At 43.0% G+C, this 12,639-nt stretch overlaps 1 protein-coding gene across 5 annotated transcripts in view; it reads left to right on the top strand.

Annotated features, from left to right (window-relative positions):
• APBA1 (amyloid beta precursor protein binding family A member 1) overlaps nt 1-12,639 on the top strand; it is a 1,040,959-nt gene that overhangs the window by 431,054 nt on the left and 597,266 nt on the right. The gene's annotated exons all lie outside the window — the stretch shown is intronic.

Genomic DNA, 12,639 nt, shown 5'->3' with positions numbered 1-12,639 from the left:
TGTTTAGTTACATGTCTTCCATAATTTCCTTAGCACTTCTGATCAGGCAAACCAATCTTCTATTATACATATTCTGGATCTTTTCACAGCCTTTAGAGTGGATCACTCTATTTTCATTCTCAATTTTCTCTATTCTGGTTTTCTTCCTATTTTCTTCCTAAGTGAACATTTTGATGGGCTTGGAAGATATCTTCTTCTGTGCCTCAGCGCTTTGGTGTTCTCAATGGCTCGGTCCTATGCCTCTTTCAATTTCTTTTATATACCTTTCCTCCCTTTTCTATAATTCAGTCGTTCAGCCTTTCACCTCATTTCTATGCTGATGACTCTCACATTGTCCAATCATTTTCTTCTCTTCTCTGATTCAATTCAATCTTCAGTTATTGATTCTCTCTTAGCTGACAAGTCTGGGGCGCTTTCTCACTATCTTCACCTTAATACATGTCAAACTGAGATACTCTTTTTCCCTGTCACTCCCCCCTATGGAATTTCCCCGCCCTCCTGCATTTCTGACTATCCTAATTCTCTCTCCCTGTCTAATTCTGCTCATCTTTGACTCTGTTGTTCGCTTTACTCCCCATATTTCTGCTCTTGCTTTAATTCTTGCCCTGGCCTTGTCATGTCTTGATTACTGCCCCCTCTTTTTGCTGGACTTGCTTCTTATGCCCGTGCTCCTCTTCAGCCTATCATTAATTCTGCTATCTGTGAGCTTCAACCCAGCTCTGATATTCCTCCGTCCCTAGCCACTCTTCATTTGCTCCCCTTTCGTTGCCATTCTCAGTTTTGTTTTCTGTGCATTGTCTTGAATTGTGTCTACGGGCTTACCCGTTCTGATCTTCATTTCTATCTGTGTACCCACTCAGACCCTTCATTTTTCTCTTTTCTCGTTTCTCCTTCTTTGCTTCTTTGGCTCCAACCTTTGGAATGCGCTTCCTCTGTCTGTATGTTCCTCTCCCATATGTCCTTCTTTCTTGTTATCCTTTAAAGCCCACCTTCTCACTTGTTCGTGAATGAAAGTTTACCTCCCTTTTGATCCTTTTGAATTTTTCTAATTTAAGTAATTGTTCATTCTTAATTTGTAAAGCCTTTGGCGAAGGTGATTTATACACCCAAATACATCAAATGGATGTAATAAAAGTACTTTCAATATAGTTTTGCAAAATGTCAATGTTGCCCTCGTGCAGAAGTCTGCACTCTTTGGCTCTCTAATTGGACAAGTCCCATGAGCATTAGCCATCATGGTAAATGCGGAGGGCTCATGGAGTCCTAGCTCAAAGCATCTATAATGCTGCAGATGCAGAAGCCGGCCCTACACTAATACCGTGACCTATGAAATATTGAAATCATGTTTGCCCTAGTGTTAGTACCGTACAAAATGTCTACCTGCACCAGTGCACAATATCTATAATGTGGTCTCTAGTCTCATTGTTGCAAATTCAGCAACATAGAAAGTAGATCACACCTTTCAATGAAATGTCAATTTCATCGAAAATTAACAGACTACCAATATAGAACTGTTTTATCTTCAGACTGTGGATTTAGCGTCAAAGTGTATTCACCCGCTAAATAGCCAAATTCCCAATGATCTCCACCAATTACACAACATGAATCCATTCATATGTAACGACATACACTGCAACATAGTTTGCATTATCATCCACATCTGAGAAGACCTTGGCAGACGGGTTCCTGAAGTGGCATTGGGGTAGAGCCTCGTCCCTGATTAAGGAATGTTCTTTCGCCAGGGCATTTTAGGATTCGCGAGAAACTCTGCTGCAAAAGAAGGGTTGGGTCCCTAACTTGCATATGTGTTGACAACAACATGACACCACAGAAAGTTAAATGACATTGCCATTCACATTGTAAAAAGAGGTATTTTATTCTCCCGGGCATCGTGAAAAGTTACTTCATAATAAATATGCCAGACTTGGCACACATAACTTTTAATGTGTATCGTATTATATCGTATTCAGTTATTTATATAGCGCTCTTTCACCATTTGTATGGCCTCAATGCGCTTTGTGACTTGAACGCCCTGAGTGACCGCAGCCAATGATGTGTAATACATGAACAGATACTTTTAATATTTTCAAATATGGAACAATGCCATGGGTGAGGCTGTTTTCAAATTCAAAGTGTACAATTTTGAATTGAATCACTTTTAGGGATTTTAATATTGGCAGTTGAGATGCAGTGCGCCAAAATGATTTGGCCAGGATCACACAGTTTGCTTACTGGTGAAATGGGAACTAGATGGGAATTTAAAGCAGGCTGCAAATTAGACTCTAAATCAAAAAGCTTCACAGATGTAATTGGTAGAAAATGTGAAGTTTCACAAAATCACTCGTGTTTGTCAAATAAACACACCTCATTAAAATAAGGGACACTGTTTCAGAATGTTGTTTTTTCTAACTCATGTTAATTGTCTTGAGAAAAGGCACAGGTGTATGAAGCTAATGTGAGCTTTGTGTGGGGTTTCAGAAACACATACATCTATGTACCAAGACATTATGGGTGTTATATAACTTATGAGAGCGTTCTTGGAAACTAAAAACACTTCAATGATTCGCTCATTATAAAGAACACGCTCTGGTGATAATAAGGAGCAAGTAAGTGTCTGAGGCCCCAATGGACTGTTTTCGACTATCTGGGGCATTGGCGACTGGCAATCTCTCTATGCCATGCCTCCTTTCATCGGGGGTCTGGTGGTGAGCAACAAGCTGTCAGGGTCCCATGAGCAGTGTGTGCTTATTACACTCCAATAAATGAACATGTGGCCCTGTTGAGGCTTGATGGTCTAAGCTAGAATTTCAACCTGCACCCTCAACGGGTGGACTGGCAGACATCAAGAGTCTCTTTGTGTGCAACGACAGAACGTGTCCCTGTCTGTGCGTGCTGATGCCTAAGAAGTATCCCTTGCTAGGAGTACCCATTGAGTGAACTGGTTTTCAAGTACCCCTATTTGCAATGTGTGTCCTTCATTTCCGGTGCCTATCTGTGCGTGCCCAGTTTGTGGTCTAGTACGCGGATGCGATGCCAAGTGGGTATGTTTGTGTATGAGCACCCAGTTGATGTCACCTATGTGGGTACTCATGCCAACAACACCATGACACACACACACCAATGCCACCAACGGTCCGGAATTCGCCTGAGGCAGCCGCAGGCCCAAGCACTTTCCCGATCCCTCATCTCCTCACAAAGTCTGATGCTACTTTGCTGCGGTTTCGTGACCAGTGTTGGTCTGTTGGATGGTGCATTGAGCCAATTCGGTGCTCATGTTCTGCCCTGCCACAGCCCGTGCACTTAACGTTTACTTGGAAGTTAATGGAAATCGGAGAACGAATTCCAGGGCTATGATATGGTGAGTCTCGTTCTTTTGCTAATCGTTGTTTCAATAAGGGCATTCATGATTGTACTGGGTATTTGAAAAGATTACTTCCTATGCACCTTAAATACTTTTTTTTTTTTATTGTGCTGGCTTTCCCCTCTTTAGTTTTTGTAACTGAGTGCCATCTGTTTTTGGTGTGGCTCTTTGTTTACATTTCAATGGTTCGATGTTAAGGTAATAAAGTTTGAACCAACAAGACTGTATATTTAACACGTTCAAAAGATTTTCATTGCAATTGCTTTGACACGAATCCGGTTTGTTTCTTTACGGGATATAGCATTTGGGACCGGAACGAAGTCGGCCAGCCACATCCATTCTGCGTGTTTACTGGCTAACCATGACAGTCCCACCATAGCCTGAAGCTTTTTATCCGTGATAATTGTATTATTCCTCAAGTCTTCACAGGCCCTCCTGGCCCACTGGCAGACTGGTTCGTTCCAAAACAGTCAGTCTGCCGGCAGCTGCTGCCGCAGGGAATTAATTGCCATTTACAAGTGGGTCACTTTTTCATTGGCGCCCGAGACAATGTGATGGCCCAGTCCCTGTCCAACCTTGATTAAATGTTCCATACACTACGAATCAAAATACGCACTTGACGAGCATTCCCAGACCGACATTGGGGAAGCTGCCATCTATGCAACACTTTCAAACACATTACACTTTTATGGAGCTGATTTATAAACATATAAACTTTCATACACTCATTACATGAATCTTCTTCACCTTGGCAATACCGGCTGCTCACACACGTTCTATTAAAAAACACACAGCCCCAGTTCTAATCCTTCCTACAAGTAATGCTGAAGTGAGAAGCTCGTTTATTTTTGCCACCCTAGCATCGGTAAACATGAATGTGTCTTGGGCCCAAGAAATGCTACTTTTGCGTGTGGAAATATTGCATACGCCTTGGATAGATATTTCAGCAGAATTACATTTTAAACATATCTATTTTGGACGTTGCTTTAATTTTGTGTTGGACTTTGCTTTAATGTTTAATGTAACAATTTCATGGAATTTATCGATTTTGAATCTGACTGTTGTTTTAACTAACTGAGATATATCGATCATGTTATCCGAATTAACTACTGAGTAAAGCATAAGGGTAATTCCAAAATTATACCGCAAATGCCATAATGGTACACATACGTTTTTTACAGCTACAAACTGTTCTTGCACTGAAATTCTTCAGTTTTACAAGCAGAACCGAGACGACCGTGGGGATTTTTGGTCATACACTTCCCATGGCAACATGGACCTTGACACACTGCTACATATGATGATCCATTCGTGCATGAAATGTCACAATAGTGATATCGTAACCATATTTTTCTTAGTGTACTGAGTGATAATGCTTTACAATGCCACTTGTCACGCGGGGGCGTGGTCAAATGACATCACTTGCTGTGATGTCACACGGGGGCGTGGTCAAATGACACCACTTCCTGTGATGTCACTCTTAGGGGCGTGTCATTGTGATGTCACTTCCGCTACCCCTGGCATTTTGGTGAAATGACGTCCCTGTTTAGTTTCAACCAGTTCTGCGACATCCATATTCCCAGTTATTCAAGGCAGTGTCTAAGGCGGGATGCCTTTTCAGATTTAGTTAAATCAAGCCGGACCAAGATCTTGAAATAGTAATTTAGAAATCTGATGCAGTGGGCTCTGGACAATTTCATCCGATTTTGGAAAACCAACAAATGCTTTATTTTGCAAAGAGCGAAATAATGTTCACCGCATATGTGCGGTGGGTATCTACCCGCATACAGCTGCCAGCATTGGCGCTGGTGAGTGTTCAGTGCGGGCAACAGGCACAGAAGTGGTTAAAGCGGAGCGGCTGACCTTGCTTTGTCCTTGCAGCCGGAGGAGATGCAGCGCTCGGTCACAGACGTGTCTCCCCATTGTGCTCCGAGAGGGAAAAGGACCTGCGGGCCTCGCAGCCCATCAGTGCACTCTGTGCTGCTGTGATCCCATTTATTTTGTCTTTCACCTTAAATGGATTTCTTCAGCCATTAAAGCAATCTGACTTGAGTGACCTGAATGTAAACTGCAAGGGCTAATTGTAGAAAACAAGCCAGGGAGACGCATTAGCAGACTGCTGCTAAGCCTGTCTGCGGCAGAGTTTGTTTGAAATGGCCGACCCAAAGCAAAAGCGCCGAACACTCTGCGATGGTACATGCAAGTCAGGCTCCAACTACACGGCAGCAAGTAAACTACAGTGCCTCCGACAGGAAAAGCGATGGATTGATTACTCATACCCATGCATTAACGCCAAGGGTTTGCAACCTTTGGCTCACCAGATAATTTGGACTACAACTCCCATCAGGCCTTGGCAGCACAGTAAATCGTGTGGTATCGTGGAAGCATACCTGCCTAACCTCCGGAATTTTTCCGGAGACTCCGGAATTTTAAGCATTTCTCCGGGTCTCCGGAAAAGTCCCGTGAATCTCAGGAATTTTGAGATTCTTTCCGGGTCCCGTCATATTCTCCACCTGATTGGCTGCCCTGGAGAAGTGGCCGGGACCCGGAAACGGCGCTCAATGCGACCCCCCACCCCTGTAATAATAGTGCTTGCACGTTCATTTTGCTTACCAAAATCATTCGTTCAATGCTATAGTAAACAAACAGAAGCCGCCGCCGCAAAAATGGTGCTTTCAATCCAATGACATGGATTGAAAGCACTATTATGAAGGCGGCAGCACTGCCTTCATTTTGCTTACTATAGCATTGAATGAATTATTTTCAATGCTATAGTAAGCAAACTGAAGCCTACAACAACCGAGTTTACCTGTTGGACGTGTGGGCGGAGCCATGTGCAAATGGGCGGAGTCTTGTGTGGCTGTGGGCGGGGCATAAATCTCAGGAATTTTGATTTTCAAATGTAGGCAGGTATGCGTGGAAGTTGTAGTCTAAAACATCTGGGGAGCCACATGTTGCAGACCAGACCACTGATTAACCCAACGTGCAAGTCCCGATTTACACGGATCTCCAGCTCATGGTCTTAAAGGCCAAGCGTTGCTGAACAGCGGTTTGTCGACGCGTCCTCTAGCGCGCCTGCAGTCAAGTCAAAAGGTATCCAGTGACTTTATCGAAAACTCTTCAGCATGATTTTTTTAACAAAACCAAAAAATCGATAGATGGGGGTGGGATAAGGGGTTGAAACCGGTGGGGAGGGGGTTGCGGTAGGGTTAAAAGCATAGGGAAACAGTGGGCTTTGGGGGGGGGATCCACCACATAAAAACAATAAAAAATGCATTTTTTTTCCATTATAAATGTTGCGTTATAAAATACCTCTTTTAAAATGATTTAGGTAAAATAACATAGAACCGTCAAAAAGACTTTATTTCTGGTTTAGGCCCATAAAAGTGCAAACATTATATATCAAACAGTACAGTCAGAATAAAACTCATCCCATCAAGAAATCATGGAACTTCAAACACAGCGCTAAAAAATAGTGAAGAGTCGATTTGCGTTTCAAAGTGTCTTCGTCTGCGTCTCAAGGCACTTGACTGAACAAATCATTTAATAAGTGAACTGCTTCCACTATGGTGTATGGTGGTTGCTATATATGTATGCAACCTTCTCTCCAGCCCTACCTAGAAGCGGTGTACCAGCCTTCTGTACTCCCTAAAAACAAGCACAAACTGAAGAAAAAAAAATATATTGGGAGGAAATTATAGGCAGCAAACGGGAAATGACGAACGCATGGGATCCTGCCCCATGCTGCCACCCACCCAGCTCCATGGATGTGTTTGGATCAGTAGCACCAGCAGAGTAGTGCCACCGGAAGGAGATCGATTATTACTGCCTGATCGGAATGTATCCTTTAATTTGCAACAATTCAAGAAATATGGATTCTGAAAAGGGAACTGTTTGAGTGTTGACATAGTTTTACTGTCTTAAAAAATCCTGCCATTTGGAATAGGTAGTATAATTGTTCTCCCTACAAAATCGTTTTACTCCCAACTTAAAAAAACAGGGAGTGAAATACTCCCACTTGAAAATCCTATACGGAGCTCAGCTTATTACACAAATCTGAGCCATGCGGCAGCTTGTGCTAGCTTTGCCTTCTGCGCAGGCCTTTCGCCTTCGGCCCACTCGGGTCTTTATTGGCTGTGCACCAAAGAACGGTGTATTTGGAGGCTGTTGGGAATGAAGCACTTTGTTACCTCCCAAACTAAATCTCTTTTTACAGCCCATTTGTACGTGTACTTTACACATGAATCAAATGCGCCCGATTCATAAATGGAAATAGAAGGGCAATTTACCCGCACTTCCCCGAGCCCTTGCTAATTGGCCCCACAGTGCCCCAGAGAATGGGCTCCGGCCGGTGTGGTGGAAAGTGAGTACATTGGGTTTTAATGGTTCTTTTTGTGAACCTGGGAGCCTTTCGCACACATCTAAAGAGGGTATAAGGGCTGCTTTCGATTTGTGATTCAGTTCCTGCATGTTACGAAGGTTCCTGCACCCGACAGACTTCCAAATCCCACTCTGGTCAAAGAGGGAACCGAAGAACTCTGGCTAGTCTTGAATTGAATACCCAGGCTTGCTCTACCCTCTCAAGGATCTGACCACACGGGAATATGCTATATTCTCTGCCTTTTCATGGACCGGTTTCATAAACTCTTTATATTGGGGATTTGATGTGACTAATTGCGTTCTAATCTTGGATACTGTAAGATTCATTGAAGTGCACAGATGACCTATATCAACAGAAGATTGTGCCTCGTGTGTCCTAGCACGCTTGCCCGGGAAGTCCAGGGCCATATATCAGAGAAGGTCAACCTGCAGCAATCTGCTCTGGTATAAATTGAGTTTTTTTGTACTGGCTTGAGCCTTGAATATGTGTCCACTTGATTGCTTTCCTCTGCAGCCCAGGAGCCCACATCGATCGCTGCTCCTGCTGACGAACACCTCACAGCTGGCGCATTCTGCCTTGCCACACTCCCATGGGGTGCCCTACTACGCAAATGCCAGTCACATGTGGGCAGCTAGAACCGTCTACTGTCAATTCTGGAAAAAAAATATTAATTACCTTTCTGCTTCCCTAAAGTAACTGACACAGCTGGGGTTCAGTGCCGCATGCATCATATAGTTATTAAATTCAAAATGATTTATTTAAAATTCAGTAGAAAACCTGTTTTTTTTTAACCATGGCTTATTTTTCTGTATCTCATCAAAGCAGCAGTTTCCGCAAACTACAGGAAATGCTATGTGTTGAAATCCCAGGAGAAATGTGTGTGCGTGTGTATGTGTGTGTGTGTGTGTATGTGTGTTTGTGTGCGCGCGCGCACATATATTGGTTGAACTCCAACCACCAGACTAATCCCAAGACTCTGGAGCTTCTAACATTGGAGCATATGTACCTAGAGATGTTTGGGGGCTGGAAGCGGGACAGGACATACCACATGAATCACCTTGACCTGCCTGAGTTGCCTCCTGAGGCGCTAGTGCATTTCCTTTCAAAGTTAATCATCAAATGTTTCTCATGGACTAGGCCCTCTAATACGTTTAAGTGTGTTGTTTTACCAGCTCATAAACCAATGTGCTCTTAGTTTTATCATTTAATCCATGTCATTAGGATAGCTGACGCAAACAGCAGTTTCGTCCCTTGAGGAGCATATGAGGCATGTCGTCCTTTCCCATCCACATGGTGGTTGCTGTCTGTTGAGAGAGGTCGTCAGCTTCCAAGTTCCAAGGCAATGGTAACTCAATTGTTAGTCCTTCCTACGAAATTACACTGAGAACCATTACATTGGGTCATCGTTGTCCTTTATAACTTGTCAGGTAAAATATAGCCCCAGAATGTCAGAGATGGAGAGGCCATGCAAGGCCATACTATAAGAATGAAACTGGCTACTGGTGCTACCCATTGAAAGATGCAGGCTAATTAAAAACAGTGATTTTCGACATAAGGCCTAATGAAATATGAAAAGGGGCCTCCCTCAACTTTAGTAAAATGGAAAGGCACTTAGTTGAAGGAGAGTGTGCCTTAGATCTGTAAACTGTGTCTAATGGAGTCAAACAAAAAAACATGTGGCGCTGCAGATGCTGACTTCGTGTAAACTGGGAAAAGGCACCTTTGACCGATTTAAAGCTGCAGAAGTGCACATGGAAAGAAAAGATACCCTCCCCTGCACTTGCGCGATCTGAAGGTCACCTGTCCTAGTAGGATCGTTGTCTTGTCTTCCCTCTGTTTCCCTTCCCAGGCCTCGTCGCGCCTTGAAACACTTGTATATAGGCGCGTTATAAATGCCATATCATATCATATCATATCATTGAAATAATGCGCATTTGGAAAATAAAAAGGAGGAATGGTGTCTTACATTTAAGAAATAAAGTTGACTGACAGATTGTGCTTATCAGGAATGAAGAGACTTAATTTCATCACATAAACTGGCACCTTTTAAAGCAGTCTTGTCCAACATACGGCCCGCGGGCCACAATACGGCTTAATTTTAATTTAAAAAATTCAATTTTGCTGTCCTCCACTTATCCATCATTCAGAGTCATTTGCTATGCATTAATTACCGCTGTGTGGTGCACATGGAAGTGGAAGACATGTTGCTGCATTCAGAGGGCCACACTTCCTGGGCCCGGCGTTCATGTGCATGCTATGCTGAAATGCACCCTCTGCCTGCTTTGAGATGCATTTCACTTTCTGCACACTGTAATTGGCCATAATAAAAAAGACAAAGGGCCTAAAGTCAGACTTGCATGACATGGGCATGCCTCGCTTTAATTTGTGTACATTCCACTGTGATTGGCAGCAGAAGGCCCCTTAGCAGGTGTCCTGCTTGGGCCTGCCCTGTGGTAATGTCTAACTTTCCTTCAATACAAACATGAATAATTAATTATTCCCACCTAACTTGCCTTCACTTTCTTTCATGGCAGGGGAAATGTGAGACATTTACTTTGCAATGCGATGCCGTTCTTTTTCAAATTAAAATATCATGGCTGCCATGACATTTTGATAATATTAGTCTTTTTTTATAACTCTATTTATGCAGTGCTGTTTGCATTTTAAGTTAGACTTACATATTATGTTCTGTAGGTTAGTTCTCGGATCAGAATGCATATTTTAGGCACGATTCTGTGTAAATGTTGTATAGTGCTGCGCCTTACTTTATAATTGTACTTTATATAAATATATACAAAGAAGTAGAGTGTGAGGTTAGGTATTTTCACCCTTACATGTCCATCCCGGTCCATCAAATTCAGTTTTTTGGGAAATGGTCCAAGCTGGACTGTATGCACCTTACTGATCTAGGTAGTAGTTTTGTGTCACTTGTATAGCACCTTTCACCATTAGTATGGCACAACGTGCTGTAGGTTGAACGCCCTCTGGGTATGCTTGTAATATGAACAGAGTGACGCGAGGACACTATCCGGCATGTTGATAGTGTGGAAACCTGTGAGCTAAAAGGAGAAGATAAACCGATGCAGGGTCGTGTGACTATGTAAGGTACACCGATAGAGCTGGATTAGGGGTGTGCTGGAAGCAAAAGGATAAGATGTGAGTGGTCTGGTTGCCTGAAATGTGAAGCACGAGTTTGCAATCCATTTTGTATGGTTGCACATGAAAAAACCCAATAGATGCAAGTTACCAACAGGACCACTTTCCAGCGCATTTTTATTGTGCCTTTGCTCACAACATATGCCAGTATATAATACTTTCATGTTGGCTGTGCATGTTTTTCTGCTGTAAAATGCACCTTTCCAACACCATATTTGAGAACAAATTCTTGGGGTGGGAGGAGGGAACTCCCTGGTGCCGGGAGGGAACCCAACCCTCTCTAGATCCTTGTAAAGCCCATTATTTCAGAAGTATATTACCACCTACATGCACTGAAACAAATCACATGCCACTAACCTTTGATCACTTATGATGGTGGGGTTCCCCTTAGATACTCCTGCCCCCGACACCAAAAAGCCATCTTTGAGACTGGATGCTGTTGTGTCAAAGGTCACACAATATTGCTTTCTAATGTGATACTGCTTTTGGTGAGGTCATTGAATTTCGGCTCATCGGCCTGCTGGGTGACAAAAAGCTAATGCTTCGGGGTTTGACAAACCTGCTTTAAAGGGAAAGGCCCATTTTGTTTTGTGTAAAAGTGAACACTGGTTTCTTATGTAACTACTGCCTATCTATGTAAATAATACCAAAAGTGAACTTATATCTGTTCAAACAGTATGTAAAGAAAGATTGTATTGTGAACAACAGGCTCAGGTGCATTACTGAAAGTTACATGTACACACATTTTGGTAATGTAAAATGCTAGCCCTTCAGAACTGTGGATGCAACTTGTTTTTCTCTTTGAAGTGAAACTATGACCCAATGACCTTTGGTGGGGCACATTAGCAGGACAGGCCTGGAGTTTCAATTAAAAATACAAACAAATGTTGGGAGTGACATCAGAATTGTGTTTGTACAGATAACACAGCAAGCTGAATCAGACCTTCCAGGATTTTGCGGCATGAAATGGCAAATTTTGCGGCACAAACCTTTATTACGGCATTTTTGTGGGACATTTTGTATTAACTGGAGGGTGTAAGATTGCCACATTGCAGGAAATAGGCAGAGTGCAAGGCTATAAGAGAGCCAGGGTATCATTATTATGTATCTTTTGTATTAATTTAATAGGAAGAGTCCCAGATGTCTCTGGCTTGGCAGAACAGTGTTTGATTTGGCTACATTTTTGGTTTAATGTGCATGCCTATTTAATAGTATTAACTAAATTGATCATTATCAGTTGTAATGCTGAAAATATTCCCCTTCTATGTTCTCCAATCCCCCAAACACCCACACACCTCTCTCACCAACACACATCACACATCTCACCAACTCCCCATCACAACTTGCATTCCTGAACCTCTCACTCAGTCATACAAATACTCACGTGCTATGTCACACTGTCAAGTCACAATTTGCACTGCCCATCCCCTGCCACACTCCAAATCATACTCCCAACTCACACCTTACACTCGATTCCTCCCGCAATATACAGTCCTTCATTCTTTTGTGCTGCTTCTGCATCTTGCATCCTTTCTCCCATTCTATCGCACACTTCCCTCATCCTTTTTCCCAATCTGCAGCTCACTACCTCTTTCCGGCCAACTGCTTCCTCTCTGCTTTCTGGCTTACTGACCACACGCTCCCTCTACTTTCTGTACCTCCGCTCGCTCTCAGATTTCGGGCCCACCGCATCACTGCTTCCTCTGCTCTCTCGTGCACCGTTTCCTGCTCTGACCCACTG

This window comes from Ambystoma mexicanum, chromosome 6p, assembly GCF_040938575.1.
Source record: "Ambystoma mexicanum isolate Mex_15411 chromosome 6p, UKY_AmexF1_1, whole genome shotgun sequence".
Taxonomy (NCBI): Eukaryota; Metazoa; Chordata; class Amphibia; order Caudata; family Ambystomatidae; genus Ambystoma; species Ambystoma mexicanum.
This window is presented reverse-complemented; position numbering and strand designations above follow the sequence as displayed.